Source organism: Stenella coeruleoalba (assembly GCF_951394435.1).
Source record: "Stenella coeruleoalba genome assembly, chromosome: 4".
NCBI classification, from domain to species: domain Eukaryota; kingdom Metazoa; phylum Chordata; class Mammalia; order Artiodactyla; family Delphinidae; genus Stenella; species Stenella coeruleoalba.
The window spans coordinates 99,064,822-99,077,142 of NC_137149.1; the positions used below are offsets into that span (position 1 = coordinate 99,064,822).

At 43.9% G+C, this 12,321-nt stretch overlaps 1 long non-coding RNA gene across 7 annotated transcripts in view; it reads right to left on the reverse strand.

Annotated features, from left to right (window-relative positions):
* LOC307185422 overlaps positions 1-12,321 on the reverse strand; it is a 348,734-nt gene that overhangs the window by 282,638 nt on the left and 53,775 nt on the right. Inside the window, exon 4 of one of the 7 annotated variants that reach the window (XR_013828073.1) lies at positions 10,788-10,833. The exons of the other annotated variants lie outside the window; for them this stretch is intronic. This is a non-coding gene — a long non-coding RNA (uncharacterized lncRNA). Of the gene's footprint in view, positions 1-10,787; positions 10,834-12,321 lie in introns of those variants that run through there. 7 annotated transcript variants of the gene reach the window in all.

Sequence of the window (12,321 nt, forward strand, 5' to 3'; positions counted from 1 at the left end):
CTACTCCTTGCTCAACGAAATGGACTCAACACCGCATATTAAGCGCCTAAGAATGTACCTGACTAGTAAGTATCTTAAAACCTATGGATTGCTATGTCTCCGAAAGAGAATCAAGCGTGTGTACAGGGGCATAAACGCAGCAGTGATAGGATTGGAGAGGTTCGGTGAGCAAATGAAGACCCTTTGAAGTCATATTGCATGGTACCCATTACACAGGTCTCAACTCTCCAGGTTTAAGGTATTCTTCCTTCAGCTAAAACATGCATGTGGAACCCAGAGTATGATCAACCGTGTGAACGGGAGACGTGTTCAAATATGTCTCAGTTTTCCTCCCCTGGTACTCGCGTGCAACACTCCAGACGCTTTTCTAACACTCTCCCAACTTGGAGAGTCAGCGCCTTTAATCTCCTGTTTGGCCCAGTTTGCAATTTCTGCGGAAGATGAACAAGAATAGCGAGAACCAATGAGAGACTAGCTGGAGGTGTCTGGACGGGCAAATTTAACTCTCATTTCCCACCAGGAAGAGGAATTAACCAAAGGCTCAGCGTGCCGTGCCGGAACCAGATTAGGGCCTGAAGCCATCCTGCGGTGTTGCGGCCAGCTCACCAGAAAGCGAGTTGAAGAAAGGAGCTCAGGGGCACTGTAATTCACAAACCTGCAGAGTTATAAATGACAGCTATCGTCCAAAAATATACTGAAGTAAGGCTGCCAAGAGGACTTGAAAGCAGGGCACAATTGCAGGAAACCGATTTCAGGAGGTAGACTGGAATTGCATTGAAAGCATAGGAAAAGAGGCAGAATGTCCACAATGATGCACTTGGCCAAAGAGGGCGTATGCGTTTTTTCCTGAATATATTCAGGAAAAAACGCATACGCACTTTTTGGCCAACCAAGCAAACTTGCAAAGGAAATCTGCACTACAATGAAGTCTCACTTCCCCCCGGTCAAAAGGGCCATCTGATAAAAGTGTAAAATCCAGAAAGGCAGGACAGGCCATGGAGAACTGGGAGCCTTGTTATGCTGATGGGCGGGATGTAAATTGCCAACAGACACTCGGGAGAAGTGTATGGTGTTTCCTGAAACATCTAAAAAACAAAGCAACAGAGCCTAGGGCACTTCCACTTATGGCCCTATAGCTTAGGGAAATTAAAATCAAAAAGACACAGCCACCCCAAAGTTTGGGACGCCTCTGTTTACAAGAACCTCGTTTACAGTACAAGTTCAATATCACAGAAAGTGAAAAATGGATAAAGAACTTGTGGTACTTACGTACAATGCAGTATCACTCAGCAATGAAATCTATGTCATCAGGCCCGTAGCAGCATAATGAGTGGATTCAGGTACGATGATTCTAACTGAAATAAGTCACACAGAAAAAGAAACATCATAAGATATCACTAATACACAGAATGTAAACTTGGCTACACAGGAACTGAATTCCAAAACAGAACAGGGTCTCAAATTTAGAAAACCAACTTATGCTTGCTTAAGGGGAAAGGTGAGTTGGGGTGCTGCATAAAACCAGAGATTGAAATGAGCACAGATAAAGTTCCTTAAGCCAAATATGGAATAGACAAGAGCTACTCCTTGCTCAACGAAATGGACTCAACACCCCATATTAAACGCCTAAGAATGTACCTGACTAGTAAGTATCTTAAAACCTATGGATTGCTATGTCTCCGAAAGAGAATCAAGCATGTGTACAGGGGCATAAACGCAGCAGTGATAGGATTGGAGAGGTTTGGTAAGCAAATGAAGACCCTTTGAAGTCATATTGCATGGTACCCATTACACGGGTTTCAACTACCCAGGTTTAAGGAATTCTTCCTTCAGCTAAAACATGCATGTGGAAGCTAGAGTATGATCAACCATGTGATCGGGAGACGTGTTCAAATATGTCTCAGTTTTCGTACCCTGGTACTCGGGTGCAACATTCCAGACGCTTTACTAACACTCTCCCGACTTGGAGAGTCAGTCCCTTTAACCTCCTGTTTGGTCCAGTTTGCAATTTCTGCGGAAGATGAACAGGAATAGCGAGAACCAATGAGAGACTAGCTGGAGGTGTCTGGACGGGCAAATTTAACTCTCATTTCCCACCAGGAAGAGGAAATAACCAAAGGCTCAGCGTGCCGTCCCGGAACCATGTTAGGGCCTGAAGCCATCCTGCGGTGTTGCGGCCAGCTCACAAGAAAGCGAGTTGAAGAAAGGAGCTCAGGGGCACTGTAATTCACAAACCTGCAGAGTTATAAATGACAGCTATCGTCCAAAAATATACTGAAGTAAGGCTGCCAAGAGGACTTGAAAGCGGGGCAGAATTGCAGGAAAACCGATTTCAGGAGGTAGACTGGAATTGCATTGAAAGCATAGGAAAAGAGGCAGAACGTCCACAATGATGCACTTGGCCAAAAAGGGCGTATGCATTTTTTCCTGAATAAATTCAGGAAAAAACGCATACGCCCTTTTTGGCCAAACAAGCAAGCTTGCAAAGGAAATCTGCACTACAATGAAGTCTCACTTCCCCCAGGTCAAAAGGGCCATCTGAAAAAAGTGTAAAATCCAGAAAGGCAGGACAGGCCATGGAGAACTGGGAGCCTTGTTATGCTGATGGGCGGGATGTAAATTGCCAACAGACACTCGGGAGAAGTGTATGGTGTTTCCTGAAACATCTAAAAAACAAAGCAACAGAGCCTAGGGCACTTCCACTTATGGCACTATAGCTTACGGAAATTAAAATCAAAAAGACACAGCCACCCCAAAGTTTGGGACGCCTCTGTTTACAAGAACCTCGTTTACCGTACAAGTTCAATATCACAGAAAGTGAAAAATGGATAAAGAACTTGTGGTACTTACGTACAATGCAGTATCACTCACCAATGAAATCTATGTCATCAGGCCCGTAGCAGCATAATGAGTGGATTCAGGTACGATGATTCTAACTGAAATAAGTCACACAGAAAAAGAAACATCATAAGATATCACTAATACACAGAATGTAAACTTGGCTACACAGGAACTGAATTCCAAAACAGAACAGGGACTCAAATTTAGAAAACCAACTTATGCTTGCTTAAGGGGAAAGGTGAGTTGGGGTGCTGCATAAAACCAGAGATTGAAATGAGCACAGATAAAGTTCCTTAAGCCAAATATGGAATAGACAAGAGCTACTCCTTGCTCAACGGAATGGACTCAACACCCCATATTAAATGCCTAAGAATGTACCTGACTAGTAAGTATCTTAAAACCTATGGATTGCTATGTCTCCAAAAGAGAATCAAGCGTGTGTACAGGGGCATAAACGCAGCAGTGATAGGATTGGAGAGGTTCGGTGAGCAAATGAAGACCCTTTGAAGTCATATTGCATGGTACCCATTCCACGGGTCTCAACTCTCCAGGTTTAAGGTATTCTTCCTTCAGCTAAAACATGCATGTGGAACCCACAGTATGATCAACCATGTGATCGGGAGACGTGTTCAAATATGTCTCAGTTGTCCTCCCCTGGGACTCGGGTGCAACATTCCAGACGCTTTACTAACACTCTCCCCACTTGGAGGGTCAGCGCCTTTAATCTCCTGTTTGGCCCAGTTTGCAATTTCTGCGGAAGATGAACAGGAATAGGGAGAACCAATGAGAGACTAGCTGGAGGTGTCTGGACGGGCAAATTTAACTCTCATTTCCCACCAGGAAGAGGAAATAACCAAAGGCTCAGCGTGCCGTGCCAGAACCAGATTAGGGCCTGAAGCCATCTTGCGGTGTTGCGGCCAGGTCACAAGAAAGCGAGTTGAAGAAAGGAGCTCAGGGGCACTGTAATTCACAAACCTGCAGAGTTATAAATGACAGCTATCGTCCAAAAATAGACTGAACTAAGGCTGCCAAGAGGACTTGAAAGCGGGGCAGAATTGCAGGAAACCGATTTCAGGAGGTAGACTGGAATTGCATTGAAAGCATAGGAAAAGAGGCAGAACGTCCACAATGATGCACTTGGCCAAAAAGGGCGTATGCGTTTTTTCCTGAATATATTCAGGAAAAAACGCATACGCCCTTTTTGGCCAACCAAGCAAGCTTGCAAAGGAAATCTGCACTACAATGAAGTCTCACTTCCCCCCGGTCAAAAGGGCCATCTGAAAAAAGTGTAAAATCCAGAAAGGCAGGACAGGCCATGGAGAACTGGGCGCCTTGTTATGCTGATGGGCGGGATGTAAATTGCCAACAGACACTCGGGAGAAGTGTATGGTGTTTCCTGAAACATCTAAAAAACAAAGCAACAGAGCCTAGGGCACTTCCACTTATGGTCCTATAGCTTAGGGAAATTAAAATCAAAAAGACACAGCCACCCCAAAGTTTGGGACGCCTCTGTTTACAAGAACCTCGTTTACAGTACAAGTTCAACATCGCAGAATGTGAAAAATGGATAAAGAACTTGTGGTATTTACTTACAAAGCAATATCACTCAGCAATGAAATCTATGTCATCAGGCCCTTAGCAGCACGATGAGTGTATTCAGGTATGATGATTCTAACTGAAATAAGTCACACAGAAAAAGAAACATCATAAGATATCAGTAATACACGGAATGTAAACTTGGCTACACAGGAACTGAATTCCAAAACAGAACAGGGTCTCAAATTTAGAAAACCAACTTATGCTTGCTTAAGGGGAAAGGTGAGTTGGGGTGCTGCATAAAACCAGAGATTGAAATGAGCACAGATAAAGTTCCTTAAGCCAAATATGGAATAGACAAGAGCTACTCCTTGCTCAACGAAATGGACTCAACACCGCATATTAAACGCCTAAGAATGTACCTGACTAGTAAGTATCTTAAAACCTATGGATTGCTATGTCTCCGAAAGAGAATCAAGCATGTGTACAGGGGCATAAACGCAGCAGTGATGGGATTGGAAAGTTTCGGTGAGCAAATGAAGACCCTTTGAAGTCATATTGCATGGTACCCATTCCACAGGTTTCAACTACCCAGGTTTAAGGTATTCTTCCTTCAGCCAAAACATACATGTGGAACCTAGAGTATGATCAACCATGTGATCTGGAGACGTGTTCAAATATGTCTCAGTTTTCGTACCCTGGTACTCGGTTGCAACAATCCAGACGCTTTACTAACACTCTCCCGACTTGGAGAGTCAGTCCCTTTACCCTCCTGTTTGGCCCAGTTTGCAATTTCTGCGGAAGATGAACAGGAATAGCGAGAACCAATGAGAGACTAGCTGGAGGTGTCTGGACGGGTAAATTTAACTCTCATTTCCCACCACGAGGAGGAAATAACCAAAGGCTCAGCGTGCCGTGCCGGAACCAGATTAAGGCCTGAAGCCATCCTGCGGTGTTGCGGCCAGGTCACAAGAAAGCGAGTTGAAGAAAGGAGCTCAGGGGCACTGTAATTCACAAACCTGCAGAGTTATAAATGACAGCTATCGTCCAAAAATATACTGAAGTAAGGCTGCCAAGAGGACTTGAAAGCGGGGCAGAATTGCAGGAAACAGATTTCAGGAGGTAGACTGGAATTGCATTGAAAGCATAGGAAAAGAGGCAGAACGTCCACAATGATGCACTTGGCCAAAAAGGGTGTATGCTTTTTTTCCTGAATATATTCAGGAAGAAACGCATACGCACTTTTTGGCCAACCAAGCAAACTTGCAAAGGAAATCTGCACTACAATGAAGTCTCACTTCCCCCCGGTCAAAAGGGCCATCTGACAAAAGTGTAAAATCCAGAAAGGCAGGAAAGGCCATGGAGAACTGGGAGACTATTATGCTGATGGGCGGGATGTAAATTGCCAACAGACACTCGGGAGAAGTGTATGGTGTTTCCAGAAACATCTAAAAAACAAAGCAACAGAGCCTAGGGCACTTCCACTTATGGTCCTATAGCTTAGGGAAATTAAAATCAAAAAGACACAGCCACCCCAAAGGTTTGGACGCCTCTGTTTACAAGAATCTCGTTTACAGTACAAGTTCATCATCACAGAATGTGAAAAATGGATAAAGAAGTTGTGGTATTTACTTACAAAGCAATATCACTCAGCAATGAAATCTATGTCATCAGGCCCTTAGCAGCACAATGAGTGGATTCAGGTATGATGATTCTAACTGAAATAAGTCACACAGAAAAAGAAACATCATAAGATATCAGTAATACACGGAATGTAAACTTGGCTACACAGGAACTGAATTCCAGAACAGAACAGGGTCTCAAATTTAGAAAACCAACTTATGCTTGCTTAAGGGTAAAGGTGAGTTGGGGTGCTGCATAAAACCAGAGATTGAAATGAGCACACATAAAGTTCCTTAAGCCAAATATGGAATAGACAAGAGCTACTCCTTGCTCAACGAAATGGACTCAACACCCCATATTAAACGCCTAAGAATGTACCTGACTAGTAAGTATCTTAAAACCTATGGATTGCTATGTCTCCGAAAGAGAATCAAGCGCGTGTACAGGGGCAAACACGCAGCAGTGATAGGATTGGAGAGGTTCGGTGAGCAAATGAAGACCCTTTGAAGTCATATTGCATGGTACCCATTCCACGGGTCTCAACTACCCAGGTTTAAGGTACTCTACCTTCAGCTAAAACATGCATGTGGAACCTAGAGTATGATCAACCATGTGATCGGGAGACGTGTTAAAATATGTCTCAGTTTTTGTACCCTGGTATTCGGGTGCAACATTCCAGACGCTTTACTAACACTCTCCCCACATGGAGAGTCAGTCCCTTTAACCTCCTGTTTGGCCCAGTTTGCAATTTCCGCGGAAGATGAACAGGAATAGCGAGAACCAATGAGAGACTAGCTGGAGGTGTCTGGATGAGCAAATTTAACTCGCATTTCCCAGCAGGAAGAGGAATTAACCAAAGGCTCAGCGTGCCGTGCCGGAACCAGATTAGGGCCTGTAGCCATCCTGCGGTGTTGCGGCCAGCTCACAAGAAAGCGAGTTGAAGAAGGAGCAAAGGGGCACTGTAATTCACAAACCTGCAGAGTTATAAATGACAGCTATCGTCCAAAAATATACTGAAGTAAGGCTGCCAAGAGGACTTGAAAGCGGGGCAGAATTGCAGGAAACCGATTTCAGGAGGTAGACTGGAATTGCATTGAAAGCATAGGAAAAGAGGCAGAACGTCCACAATGATGCACTTGGCCAAAAAGGGCGTATGCGTTTTTTCCTGAATATATTCAGGAAAAAACGCATACGCCCTTTTTGGCCAACCAAGCAACCTTGCAAAGGAAATCTGTGCTACAATGAAGTCTCACTTCCCCCCGGTCAAAAGGGCCATCTGAAAAAAGTGTAAAATCCAGAAAGGCAGGACAGGCCATGGAGAACTGGGAGCCTTGTTATGCTGATGGGCGGGATGTAAATTGCCAACAGACACTCAGGAGAAGTGTATGGTGTTTCCTGAAACATCTAAAAAACAAAGCAACAGAGCCTAGGGCACTTCCACTTATGGTCCTATAGCTTAGGGAAATTAAAATCAAAAAGACACAGCCACCGAAAGTTTGGGATGCCTCTGTTTACAAGAACCTCATTTACGGTACAATTTCAATACCATAGAAAGTGAAAAATGGATAAAGAAGTTGTGGTACTTACGTACAATGCAGTATCACTCATCAATGAAATCTATGTCAACAGGCCCATAGCAGCATAATAAGTCGATTCAGGTACGATGATTCTAACTGAAATAAGTCACACAGAAAAAGAAACATCATAAGATATCACTAATACACGGAATGTAAACTTGGCTACACAGGAACTGAATTCCAAAACAGAACAGTGTCTCAAATTTAGAAAACCAACTTATGCTTGCTTAAGGGGAAAGGTGAGTTGGGGTGCTGCATAAAACCAGAGATTGAAATGAGCACAGATAAAGTTCCTTAAGCCAAATATGGAATAGACAAGAGCTACTCCTTGCTCAACGAAATGGACTCAACACCCCATATTAAACGCCTAAGAATGTACCTGACTAGTAAGTATCTTAAAACCTATGGATTGCTATGTCTCCAAAAGAGAATCAAGCGTGTGTACAGGGGCATAAACGCAGCAGTGATAGGATTGGAGAGGTTTGGTGAGCAAATGAAGACCCTTTGAAGTCATATTGCATGGTACCCATTACACGGGTCTCAACTCTCCAGGTTTAAGGTATTCTTCTTTCAGCTAAAACATGCATGTGGAACCCAGAGTATGATCAACCGTGTGAACTGGAGACGTGTTCAAATATGTCTCAGTTTTCCTCCCCTGGTACTCGGGTGCAATATTCCAGATGCTTTACTAACACTGTCCCCACTTGGAGATTCAGCGCCTTTAACCTCCTGTTTGGCCCAGTTTGCAATTTCTGCGGAAGATGAACAGGAATAGGGAGAACCAATGAGAGACTAGCTGGAGGTGTCTGGACGGGCAAATTTAACTCTCATTTCCCACCAGGAAGACGAAATAACCAAAGGCTCAGCGTGCCGTGCCGGAACCAGATTTGGGCCTGAAGCCATCCTGCAGTGTTGCAGCCAGGTCACAATAAAGCGAGTTGAAGAAAGGAGCTCAGGGGCACTGTAATTCACAAACCTGCAGAGTTATAAATGACAGCTATAGTCCAAAAATATACTGAAGTAAGGCTGCCAAGAGGACTTGAAAGCGGGGCAGAATTGCAGGAAACCAATTTCAGGAGGTAGACTGGAATTGCATTGAAAGCATAGGAAAAGAGGCAGAACGTCCACAATGATGCACTTGGCCAAAATGGGCATATGCGTTTTTTCCTGAATATATTCAGGAAAAAACGCATACGCCCTTTTTGGCCAACCAAGCAAGCTTGCAAAGGAAATCTGCACTACAATGAACTCTCACTTCCCCCCGGTCAAAAGGGCCATCTGAAAAAAGTGTAAAATCCAGAAAGGCAGGACAGGCCATGGAGAACTGGGAGCCTTGTTATGCTGATGGGCGGGATGTAAATTGCCAACAGACACTCGGGAGAAGTGTATGGTGTTTCCTGAAACATCTAAAAAACAAAGCAACAGAGTCTAGGGCACGTCCACTTATGGTCCTATAGCTTAGGGAAATTAAAATCAAAAAGACACAGCGACCCCAAAGTTTGGGACGCCTCTGTTTACAAGAACCTCGTTTACCGTACAAGTTCAATATCACAGAAAGTGAAAAATGGATAAAGAACTTGTGGTACTTACGTACAATGCAGTATCACTCAGCAATGATATCTATGTCATCAGGCCCATAGCAGCATAATGAGTCGATTAAGGTAAGATGATTCTAACTGAAATAAGTCACACAGAAAAAGAAACATCATAAGATATCACTAATACACGGAATGTAAACTTGGCTACACAGGAACTGCATTCCAGAACAGAAAAGGGTCTCAAATTTAGAAAACCAACTTATGCTTGCTTAAGGGTAAAGGTGAGTTGGGGTGCTGCATAAAACCAGAGATGGAAATGAGCACAGATAAAATTCCTTAAGCCAAATATGGAATAGACAAGAGCTACTCCTTGCTCAACGAAATGGACTCAACACCCCATATTAAACGCCCAGGAATGTACCTGACTAGTAAGTACCTTAAAACCTATGGATTGCTATGTCTCCGAAAGAGAATCAAGCATGTGTACAGGGGCATAAACGCAGCAGTGATAGGATTGGAGAGGTTCGGTGAGCAAATGAAGACCCTTTGAAGTCATATTGCATGGTACCCATTCCACGGGTTTCAACTACCCAGGTTTAAGGTATTCTTCCTTCAGCTAAAACATGCATGTGGAACCTAGAGTATGATCAACCATGTGATCAGGAGACGTGTTCAAATATGTCTCAGTTTTCGTACCCTGGTACTCGGGTGCAACATTCCAGACGCTTTACTAACACTCTCCCGACATGGAGAGTCAGTCCCTTTAACCTCCAGTTTAGCCAAGTTTGCAATTTCTGCGGAAGATGAACAGGAATAGGGAGAACCAATGAGAGACTAGCTGGAGGTGTCTGGACGGGCAAATTTAACTCTCATTTCCCACCAGGAAGAGGAAATAACCAAAGGCTCAGCGTGCCGTGCCGGAACCAGATTAGGGCCTGAAGCCATCCTGCGGTGTTGCGGCCAGGTCACAAGAAAGCGAGTTGAAGAAAGGAGCTTAGGGGCACTGTAATTCACAAACCTGCAGAGTTATAAATGACAGCAATCGTCCAAAAATATACTGAAGTAAGGCTGCCAAGAGGACTTGAAAGCGGGGCAGAATTGCAGGAAACCGATTTCAGGAGGTAGACTGGAATTGCATTGAAAGCATAGGAAAAGAGGCAGAACGACCACAATGATGCACTTGGCCAAAAAGGGCGTATGCGTTTTTTCCTGAATATATTCAGGAAAAAACACATACGCCCTTTTTGGCCAACCAAGCAAGCTTGCAAAGGAAATCTGCACTACAATGAAGTCTCACTTCCCCCCGGTCAAAAGGGCCATCTGAAAAAAGTGTAAAATCCAGAAAGGCAGGACAGGCCATGGAGAACTGGGAGCCTTGTTATGCTGATGGGCGGGATGTCAATTGCCAACAGACACTCGGGAGAAGTGTATGGTGTTTCCTGAAACATCTAAAAAACAAAGCAACAGAGCCTAGGGCACTTCCACTTATGGTCCTATAGCTTAGGGAAATAAAAATCAAAAAGACACAGCCACCCCAAAATTTGGGACGACTCTGTTTACAAGAACCTCTTTTACAGTACAAGTTCAACATCGCAGAAAGTGAAAAATGGATAAAGAAGTTGTGGTATTTACTTACAAAGCAATATCACTCAGCAATGAAATCTATGTCATCAGGCCCTTAGCAGCACAATGAGTGGATTCAGGTACGATGATTCTAACTGAAATAAGTCACACAGAAAAAGAAACATCATAAGATATCACTAATACACGGAATGTAAACTTGGCTACACAGGAACTGAATTACAGAACAGAACAGGGTCTCAAATTTAGAAAACCAACTTATGCTTGCTTAAGGGGAAAGGTGAGTTGGGGTGCTGCATAAAACCAGAGATTGAAATGAGCACAGATAAAGTTCCTTAAGCCAAATATGGAATAGACAAGAGCTACTCCTTGCTCAACGAAATGGACTCAACACCCCATATTAAATGCCTAAGAATGTACCTGACTATTAAGTATCTTAAAACCTATGGATTGCTATGTCTCCAAAAGAGAATCAAGCGTGTGTACAGGGGCATAAACGCAGCAGTGATAGGATTGGAGAGGTTCGGTGAGCAAATGAAGACCCTTTGAAGTCATATTGCATGGTACCCATTCCACGGGTTTCAACTACACAGGTTTAAGGTATTCTTCCTTCAGCCAAAACATGCATGTGGAACCTAGAGTATGATCAACCATGTGATCGGGAGACATGTTCAAATATGTCTCAGGTTTCATACCCTGGTACTCGGGTGCAACATTCCAGACGCTTTACTAACACTCTCCCCACTTGGAGAGTCAGTCCCTTTAACCTCCTGTTTGGCCCAGTTTGCAATTTCTGCGGAAGATGAACAGGAATAGCGAGAACCAATGAAAGACTAGCTGGAGGTGTCTGGACGGGCAAATTTAACTCTCATTTCCCACCAGGAAGAGGAATTAACCAAAGGCTCAGCGTGCCGTGCCGGAACCAGATTAGGGCCTGAAGCCATCCTGCGGTGTTGCGGCCAGGTCACAAGAAAGCGAGTTGAAGAAAGGAGCTCAGGGGCACTGTAATTCACAAACCTGCAGAGTTATAAATGACAGCTATCGTCCAAAAATATACTGAAGTAAGGCTGCCAAGAGGACTTGAAAGCGGGGCAGAATTGCAGCAAACCGATTTCAGGAGGTAGACTGGAATTGCATTGAAAGCATAGGAAAAGAGGCAGAACGTCCACAATGATGCACTTGGCCAAAAAGGGCGTATGCGTTTTTTCCTGAATATATTCAGGAAAAAACGCATACGCCCTTTTTGGCCAACCAAGCAAACTTGCAAATGAAATCTGCACCACAATGAAGTCTCACATCCCCCCAGTCAAAAGGGCCATCTGAAAAAAGTGTAAAATCCAGAAAGGCAGGACAGGCCATGGAGAACTGGGAGCCTTGTTATGCTGATGGGCGGGATGTAAATTGCCAACAGACACTGGGAAGAAGTGTATGGTGTTTCCTAAAACATCTAAAAAACAAAGCAACAGAGCCTAGGGCATATCCACTTATGGTCCTATAGCTTAGGGAAATTAAAATCAAAAAGACACAGCCACCGAAAGTTTGGGATGCCTCTGTTTACAAGAACCTCATTTACGGTACAATTTCAATATCACAGAATGTGAAAAATGGATAAAGAAGTTGTGGTA